This window comes from Triticum aestivum, chromosome 7D (assembly GCF_018294505.1).
Source record: "Triticum aestivum cultivar Chinese Spring chromosome 7D, IWGSC CS RefSeq v2.1, whole genome shotgun sequence".
NCBI lineage: Eukaryota > Viridiplantae > Streptophyta > Magnoliopsida > Poales > Poaceae > Triticum > Triticum aestivum.
The window spans coordinates 14577188-14587994 of NC_057814.1; positions in this window are offsets into that span (position 1 = coordinate 14577188).

A 10807-nucleotide genomic window follows, 5' to 3' on the forward strand; every position below is an offset into this window, starting at 1 on the left:
AGTGCTAAGCTATCGGAATGGGTCAAGTCAATCACATCATTCTCCTAATGATGTGATCCCGTTTATCAAATGACAACTCATGTCTATGGTTAGGAAACATAACCATCTTTGATCAACGAGCTAGTGAAGTAGAGGCATACTAGTGACACTCTGTTTGGCTATGTATTCACATATGTATTATGTTTCCGGTTAATACAATTCTAGCATGAATAATAAACATTTATCATAATGTAAGGAAGTATAAATAACAACTTTATTATTGCCTCTAGGGCATATTTCCTTCAGTCTCCCACTTGCACTAGAGTCAATAATCTAGTTCACATCGTCATGTGATTTAACACCAATAGTTCATATCTTTATGTGATTAGTTCACATCTCCATGTGACTAACACCCAAAGGGCTTACTAGAGTCAATAATCTAGTTCACATCGCTATGTGGTTAACACCCAAACAGTGATCATGTTTTGCTTGTGAGAGAAATTTAATCAACGGGTCTGCAACATTCAGATCCGTATGTATTTCGCAAATTTCTATGTCCACAATGCTCTGCATGGAGCTACTCTAGCTAATTGCTCCCACTCTCAATATGTATCCAAATCGAGACTTAGAGTCATCTAGGTCGATGTAAAAAGCTTGCATCGACGTAACTCTTTACGACGAATTCTTTTATCACCTCCATAATCGAGAAATATTTCCTTAGTCCTCTAAGGATAATTTTGAACGCTGTCCGGTGATCTACTCCTAGATCACTATTGTACTCCCTTGCCCGAATCATGCTAAGGTATACAATAGGACTGGTAAACAGCATATCATACTTTATAAAACCTATGACTGAGGCATAGGGAATGGCTTTTCATTCTCTTTCTATTTTCTGCTGTGGTCAGGTTTTGAGTCTTTACTCAACTTCACACCTTACAACACAGGCAAGAACTCCTTCTTTGACTTTTCCATTTTGAACTACTTCAAAATCTTGTCAAGGTATGTACTTATTGAAAATATATCAATCGTCTTGATCTATCTCTATAGATCTTGATACTCAATATGTAAGTAGCTTCATCGAGGTCTTTCTTTGAAAACCTCTTTTCAAACACTCCTTTATGCTTTCCAGAAAAAATCTACATTATTTCCGATCAACAATATGTCATTCACATATACTTATCAGAAATGCTGTAGTGATCCCATTCACTTTCTTGTAAATACAGTCTTCACCGCAAGTCTGTATAAAACCATGTGCTTTGATCACATTATCAAAGCATATATTCCAACTCCGAGATGCTTGCACCTGTCCACAGATGGATCGCTGGAGGTTGCACACTTTGTTAACACCTTTAGGATTGACAAAACTTTCTTGTTGTATCATATACAATTCTTCTTTAAGAAATCAATTAAGGAATGCAGTTTTGACATCCATTTGCCAGATTTCATAAAATGCGGCAACTGCTAACATGATTCGGACAGACTTTTAAGCATCGATATGAGTGAGAAACTCTCATCATAGTCAACACTTTGAACTTGTCGAAAACATTTATTTGACAATTCGAGCTTTGCAGATAGTAACACTACTATCAGCGTCCGTCTTCCTCTTGAAGATCCATTTATTCTAAATGACTCACCGATCATCGGGCAAGTCAATCAAAGTCTATACTTTGTTCTCATACATGGATCCCATCTCAGATTTCATGGCCTCAAGCCATTCCGCGGAATCTGGGCTCATCATCGCTTCCTCATAGTTTGTAGGTTTGTCATGGTCAAGTAACATGACATCCAGAATAGGATTACCGTACCACTCTATTGCGGATCTCACTCTGGTTGACCTACGAGGTTCGGTAGTAACTTGATCTGAAGTTACATGGTTATCATCATTAGCTTCCTCACTAATTGGTGTAGGAGTCATAGGAACAGATTTCTGTGATGAACTACTTTCCAATAAGGGAGCAGGTACAGTTACCTCATCAAGTTCCAGTTTCCTCCCACTCACTTCTTTCGAGAGAAACTCCCTCTCTAGAAAGGATGCATTCTTAGTAACAATTTTTTTGCCTTCGGATCTGTTTTAGAAGGTGTACCCAACTGTCTCCTTTGGGTATCCTATGAAGACACATTTCTCCGATTTGGGTTTGAGCTTATCAGGATGAAACTTTTTCACATAAGCATCGCAACCCCAAACTTTAAGAAACGACAACTTTGGTTTCTTGCCAAACCACAGTTCATATGACGTCGTCTCAACGGATTTAGATGGTGCCCTATTAAACGTGAATGCAGCTGTCTCTAATGCATAACCCCAAAACGATAGTGGTAAATCGGTAAGGGACATCACAGATTGAACCATATCTAATAAAGTACGGTTACGATGTTGGGACACACCATTACGCTGTGGTGTTCCAGGTGGCGTGAGTTGCGAAACTATTCCGCATTGTTTCAAATGAAGACCAAACTCGTAACTCAAATATTCTCCTCCATGATCAGATCGTAGAAACTTTATTTTCTTGTTACGAAGATTTTTCACTTCACTCTGAAATTATTTGAACCTTTCAAATGTTTTAGATTTATGTTTCATCAAGAAGATATACCCATATCTTACTCAAATCATCTGTGAAGGTCAGAAAATAACGATACCAGCCGCGAGCCTCAACACTCATCGGACTGCATACATCAGTATGTATTATTTCCAACAAGTCTGTTGCTCGCTCCATTGTTCCCGAGAACGGAGTCTTAGTCATCTTGCCCACGAGGCATGGTTTACAAGCATCAAATGATTCATAATCAAGTGATTCCAAAAGCCCATCAGCATGGAGTTTCTTCATGGCTTTACACCAATATGACCTAAACGGCAGTGCCACATATAAGTTGCACTGTCATGATTAACTTTGTATCTTTTGGCTTCAATGTTATGAATCGCTGTTACCACTATTGGGGAACGTAGTAATTACAAAAAATTTCCTACGCACACGCAAGATCATGGTGATGCATAGCAACGAGAGGGAAGAGTACCGTCCACGTACTCTCGTAGACCGTAAGCGGAAGCGTTATGAGAACGTGGTTGATGTAGTCGAACGTCTTCACGATCCGACCGATCCAAGTACCGAACGCACGGCACCTCCGAGTTCAGCACACGTTCAGCTCGATGACGTCCACGAAGTCCGATCCAGCAGAGCTTCACGAGAGAGTTCCGTCAGAACGACGGCGTGATGACGGTGATGATGTTTCTACCGACGCAGGGCTTCGCCTAAGCACCGCTACGATATGATCGAGGTGGATTATGGTGGAGGGGGGCACCGCACACGGCTAAGGGATCAATGATCAACTTGTGTGTTCTAGGGTGCCCCCTGCCCCCGTATATAAAGGAGCAAGGGGGAAGGCCGGCCGGCCCCTGTAGGGCGCGCCAGGAGGAGGAGTCCTCCTCCTAGTAGGAGTAGGACTCCCCTTTCCTACTCCTACTAGGAGGAGGAAAGGAAGGGGAAAGGGGAGAAGGAGGGAGAGAGAGGAAAGGAGGAAAGGGTGGCCGGCCCCCTAGTCCAATTCGGTCTGGGCTAGGGGGGCCGCGCGCCCTGCCTCCTCTCTTCCAGCACTTGGCCCATGAGGCCCAATACTTCTTCCCCGTATTCCCGTAACTCCCCTGTACTCCGAAAAATACCCGAATCACTCGGAACCTTTGCGATGTCCGAATTTAGTCGTCCAATATATCGATCTTTACGCCTCGACCATTTCGAGAGTCATCGTCATGACCCCGATCTCATCGGGGACTCCGAAGTACCTTCGGTATATTAAATCACATAAACTCATAATACCGATCGTCACCGAACGTTAAGCGTGCGGACCCTACGGGTTCGAGAACTATGTAGACATGAACGAGACACGTCTCCGGTCAATAACCAATAGCGGAACCTGGATGTTCATATTGGCTCCTACATATTCTACGAGAACTTTATCGGTCAAACCGCATAACAACATACGTTGTTTCATTTGTCATCGGTATGTTACTTGCCCGATATTCGATCGTCGGTATCTCAATACCTAGTTCAATCTCATTACCGGCAAGTCTCTTTACTTGTTCCGTAATGCACTGTCCCGCAACTAACTCATAATTTGCATTGCTTGCAAGGCTTATAGTGATGTGCATTACCGAGAGGGCCCAGAGATACCTCTCCGACAATCGGAGTGACAAATCCTAATCTCGATTCATGCCAACTCAACAAGTACCATCGGAGAAACCTGTAGAGCACCTTTATAATCACCCAGTTACGTTGTGACGTTTGGTAGCACACAAAGTGTTCCTCTGGTAATCGGGAGTTGCATAATCTCATAGTCATAGGAACATGTATAAGTCATGAACAAAGCAATAGCAGTAAACTAAAACGATCAAGTGCTAAGCTAACGGAATGGGTCAAGTCAATCACATCATTCTCCTAATGATGTGATCCCGTTTATCAAATGACAACTCATGTCTATGGTTAGGAAACATAACCATCTTTGATAAACGAGCTAGTCAAGTAGAGGCATACTAGTGACACTCTGTTTGTCAATGTATTCACACATGTATTATGTTTCCGGTTAATACAATTCTAGCATGAATAATAAACATTTATCATGATATAAGGAAATATAAATAACAACTTTATTATTGCCTCTAGGGCATATTTCCTTCATGAACTCCCTTGCCCGGCCGACAAATTCCTTCACAATCACCGAGTAGCGCCCTTCTATTCGGGCGCTGATGTGCGAGACCACTGTCTTGGAATCACAAGCAATCACCATTCTATCTACTCCAAGAATAAGCGCTAGTGAAAGTGCCTCCCGGCACTCCATAGATTCAAGGATAACTGGATCAGCAAAGCCTGATACAACTAAGGCCGAAGAGCCCAAGAAAACACCATTACTATCTCTGCAAACCACATCCGCAGCTCCTCTCATCAGCCCTAGAAAAACTCCCATCGACATGGATCTTCACCAGGTGCACTGCGGATTGTCACCGGTCATTCTAACACTTCCATCTCAACAATAAAATTAGTAACAAATGAATGAGTAGCATGCGGGCTCTCTAGTGTACCCTCATGGATAGCCTTCTGGCGAGCTGTCCAAATCGACCATAGAGTGACAATCATCTCTATAAGTTGTTTGTTTGGTAGTCTCAATCATAGATAGGATACAGCTTTGGTCTCTGTTGGTCTCTCTAGTAGTCTGAATATGATCAACCACGTCTCCATCAGCTAGACATTGACGTGGAGACATCTAAGGGACTCCTCAATCACCTTGCGCCGATGGTGATTGAGGAGTCCCTTAGATGTCTCCATGCAGCTAAAAAATGTACTAAAGACAACATTGCGCAGAAGGTGATTGAGGAGTCCCTTAGAAGTCTCAATGCAGCTACCACGTAGCAAAGAAATTCATAATTAACCTGGACGCTGCTTGTAGAGTTTGCTTTAAGCTTTTTTGTGACTTTAATCTTTCGTTAGCTGATAACATTGGCATGAATGGTTGTAAGACTAATGTTTCTGTTAGATAATAACGAGAAATAAACGAGACAAAGAGACACAAATTTTTACATGGAAACCCTTGCGGGAGAAAACCACGGACACACGAAGGCGCAATCACTATGAGGAGGAGTATTACAAGCACAAGATGACGAACCGTCTGAGGTGCGACTACATGGGGTATATATGAGGGCAATACATGAGAGTCCTTGGAGGACAAATAAACGAGTTGTACTCATACGCGTCGGTACCAACGCAAAGGCCCACACCGTATGTAATACGTCTAGTCCAATACGGTAGAATTTTGATCACAATTTAACAATCTCCACCTTGAGCCAAATTCCCTCCAGTAGTCGAAGAAAGTAGATAACTCCATCCAAATCAGCATAAACACCTTGTGCGTCAAAGTCCATAGGACTAGTGAGAAATACCAACCAAGCCTGAGCAAAGCTCAAACTTATTGGTCGGAACTGGCTTTGTCATCATATCAGCAGGATTATCATGAGTACTTATTTTGCATACCTTCAAATCACCTTCAGCAACAACATCTCGAATATAATGAAATCTGACATCAATGTGTTTTGTCCTCTCATGATACATTGGATTCTTTGTAAGATATATGGCACTGTGACTGTCAGAAAATATGGTAGGACAAGATGAATCTCCACAAAGCTCAGTGTACAAACCTCTCAACCAGATAGCTTCTTTGCATGCCTCAGAAATAGCCATATACTTGGCACCAGTAGTGGAACAAGCCACAATAGACTCCAAAGTTGCTCTCCAACTCACAACACAACCACCAATGATGAAAACATAACATGTGAGTGATCTTCTCTTATCCAAATCACCAGCAAAATCAGAATCAACAAAACCAACAAGTCCATCTCTAGTTTTCCCAAACTGTCAATAAGCATTAGAAATACCTCGCAGGTATCTGAAAATCCACTGAACTGCTCTCCGATGCTCTTTTCCAGGATTAGCCATGTATCTACTAACAACACTCAATGCATATGATAAATCCGGATGAGAACAAACCATGGCATACATAAGTGAACCAACTGCACTCGAATAGGGAACTCTAGACATGTACTCAATATCTGCATCCGACTTAGAACATAAAGCTGATGATAATTTAAAGTGTGCAGCTAACGGAGTCCTTACTGGTTTGGCATTATGCATATTAAAACGACGAAGAACTTTATCAATATATCCTTTCTGACTTAGATATACTTTTCGAAATGGTCTATCTCTGGATATTTCCATGCCAAGTATTTTCTTTGCTGCGCCCAAATCCTTCCTCTCAAATTCATTACTCAATTGCTTCTTTAGTTCATCAATATCTGACATACTCTTTGCAGCGATTAGCATTTCATCAACATAAAGGAGCAAATAAGTAGTTGAATCATTGACAGTTTTCAAATAAACACAACTATCATAATTAGACCTTTTGAAACCTTGAGAGAGCATAAAGGTGTCAAATCTCTTGTACCACTGTCTAGGGGATTGCTTCAAACCATAGAGAGATTACTTTAACTTACATACAAGCTTTTCTTTTCCAGGAATAACAAAACTTCAGGTTGTTCCATATAAATATCCTCTTCTAATTCTCCATGTAAAAATGCAGTTTTAACATCCAATTGCGCAAGCTCAAAATCATTCATGGCAACAATACTGAGTAAAGTGCAATAGAGCTATGCTTCACAACAGGAGAAAAAGACTTCGTTATAGTCAATACCTGGAATCTGACTATAACCTTTAGCAACTAACCTTGCTTTATATCTTGTCTCATCATTAGGAGAAACACCTTCTTCCCTCTTGAAAACCCACTTGCAACGAATAGGTTTCTTCTCTTTAGGTAATTTTACTAAATCCCAAGTGCCATTCTTTTCAAGTAATTCAATCTCATCATGCATAGCGGTCATCCTCTTATTACTATCACCAGAAATAATAGCCTCGGAATATGAAGAAGCTTCAACATTACCTTCAATTTCTTGTGCAACAGATAAAGCAAAAGAAACAATATTGCACTCTTCAATTAACCTGTTAGGTTTATTAATACCCCGCCTAACTCTGTCACGTGCAAGATTCCAACTGGGCGGAACAATAGGCTGATTTGGAGTGGGAGTGACATGATCATTATTAACGACGGGTTCATCATGTGCATCAACAATTTCATTACCCGATGTATCACCTGAATCAATAACATGCTCCACCTGAATAGTAGGCTACTCTTCACTCTCAATAGGAACATTAGTAGATGAAACATCATGTAACATAGCAGTTTCATTAAAACATTTCTGCTAATAACAACCTTCTGGGTTTCAGGATTCCAATCAGCAGGTGAACCAGACCATACCTCAATTGGAGTTTTCTTTTAAGAGCAATAGATGGTGAACGGTTAATGAGATAACAAGCAGTGGAAGCGGCCTCAGCCCAAAAACGCATATGCAAACCTGCATTGGACAACATGCAACGGGCTCTGGAAATAATGGTCCTGTTCATACGCTCAGCAACACTGTTTTGTTGAGGAGTATAAGGAACAGTGTAATGTCAGACAATGCCTTCAGACTTGCAATAATTCTTAAATTGCTTAGAACAGAATTCCATACCATTATCAGTGCGAAGTATCTTTACCTTCTTTTAAGTTTGTCTCTCAATCATAATCTTCCACTCCTTAATATTTATGCTTCAAGAAAACTTTTCTCGAATAATCATCAATAATAGTCAGCATGTAACTAGCACCACCTAGTGACTTCTTGCGAGATGGTCCCCATAAATCAGAATGGACATAATCAAGAATACCTTCGGTTGTATGAGTCGAAGTGTTGAACTTAACCCTCTTGTGCTTGCCAAAGATACAATGCTCACAAAATTTCAATTTACCAGGTTCATATCCATCAAGAAGACCTCTCTTATTTAACTCTGCCAAACCAAGTTCACTCATATGTCCAAGACGCATATGCCAAAGGTTAGCAGCAACACAATCAGAATTCTTTGAAATAACTGGAGTAGCGTTACCTGAAACGGTAGAACCTCGAAGCTAATAAAGACCATTGGTCAAACTCAAATCAGCTTTCATCACAACAAGGGAGCCTTTGGTGACCTTCAAAACACTATCTCCACCGGAATACTTGTACCCCTTTGCATCAAGGACACTAATAGAGATAAGATTTCTCTTCATCTTCGGTATAAATCGAACATCTGTCAAAGTTCTGATTATGCCATCAAACATCTTGATTCCAACGGAACCTATGCCTTCAATCTTGCATGGTGAATTGTCAAAACCAAAAACGGAACCAGCAGAACTAGTGGAATCAAAAGTATTAAACCAATCTCTATGTGTCAAGTACCCACTCATCATTGGTCTCAGCACATCCAGCAATAACGACAAGAGCATCATCGGAACTATCATCACGAGCAATGTTAGCAGAATTTTCACCTTGTTTGTTACCTTTTCTCTTTTCCTTATTCTGCAACTTGAAACACTCAGAGATGTCATGCCCGTCTCTCTTTCAATATCTGCAATATTTATTGTCTCTGGATTGCGACATGCCCCTGTAGCCATTCTTACTTTTGCCTTCGTTTTCATTATGTGAGTTCTTCTCCTTTGTCCTGCCACAAACAGATAATCCCTCGGCTTGGGGTGAACTCGAACCATCATGAGGCACCATTAATTTCATATTCTCCTTAGAGTTCAAAGCTTCATAAACTACATTAAGTGTGAGAGTATCACGACTGTATAATATGGTGTCTCTAAAATTGGTATAAGAACTTGGCAATGAACAAAGTAACATTAAAGCAGTATCTTCCTCTTCATACTTAACCTCCATTGCAACTAGATTAGATATGATCTCTTTAAATTCTGAAATATGATTCAAAACATTACCTCCCTCGGGTAACCTGCGTAGGAATAATTTTTGCTTCAGATGCATCTTGCTGGTGAGATCTTTAGTCATGCAAATCCCTTCCAGCTTTAACCATAGTGCGGCGGCAGTTTTCTCGCCCAAAACTTCCTGCAAAATATTATTATGCAAATGGAGTTGAATTTGTGACAAAGCCTTACAATCAATTCTTTTCTCCTCATCAGTCCAATCCTGAATTCTGTTCTTCCCAAAACTATCCAGTGCTTCATCATAGTCGGACTATGCCAACAACGCCCGCATCTTGACTTGCCATAGGGTAAACCTTGTGTCACGATCCAGCAACGGAAGATCGTACTTCATGGATGCCATGAGTCGATTAAATCTGTGTACAAAAAGTAGTACAAGCCCGTAGAAAAAATTCTTGATACAATTAAAGTTGCGGATCAAACGAAATAGGATAAATAGCACCTGGTAGATATTGGGCAGTGGACGTAGCAAACAAAGGACCAAGCAAGGATAAGCCAACTAGTACTAGTACTCCTGTAGTACTCCTGTAGCCGTCACATGAGCAAGCAATCAACTAGTAATAGTAGTAGTCGAGTAGATTAACTTCCAGTAGTAGCAGCAGCAACGTAATCCACTTCAAGCGAAGAAAAGCGCTAGCGGCTGCCTCGGGACTTGAGCAGTACGTGGAGCAGCAGAACTCGGTGGAACGGCCAGCTGATGTCGACGCTGCGTACTCGGGGCTACATGCGTTTATACGTAGCAGCGGCAACTTGCGGATTGATATGAAACGGCGTACGGCGGCTCGGTCTCGGCTTCTTGCAAATCGATCCGGCTGCGGATTCGACGGGTCGCGGAAGACGGCTGCGGCGGACAGACCGCAACCCTAATTCTCGTCAATTTCTCGTATCTAAACCTCAGCTCTGTATACTACTTGTTAGATAATAATGAGATAAACGAGACACGAAAGTATAGATTTTTACATGAAAACCCTTGCGAAAGAAAACCATGGACGCATGGAAGCGCAATCACTATGAAGAGGAGTATTACAAGTACGAGTCGACAAACCGTCTGAGGTGCGACTATATGGTGTATATATTGTTAGACATAATCTTGACATGCATAAGTTTGTTAGTCGGGCCATGATGATTGTTGGTTAGTAGCTTGGTCAAGTCGTGTGTGGCTGTTAGAGAGTTTCCAGTACAAGATAAGGTCAGTGATTAGTGCGTCCAGGTTGTTACGTGAGGTGAGTGCATGGTGGTTGTTGCCGTGCATGTAGCTAGCTCAGTGCGTGTGTGCATGGAGTTAGTGGCCGGTGGGGTGGGAGGGTCGTGTGTGTGCGCCCATGAATAAATACCCCATGTACTGGTCAAACCGGAGGTGCTGGTATGAGCCGAGTGTAGCCATGTAGACACTGTAAGGAAGAAAAGGATTGGGGCGTTCGTGCGCCCGTGGCGGCGTTCGTGCGCCGGC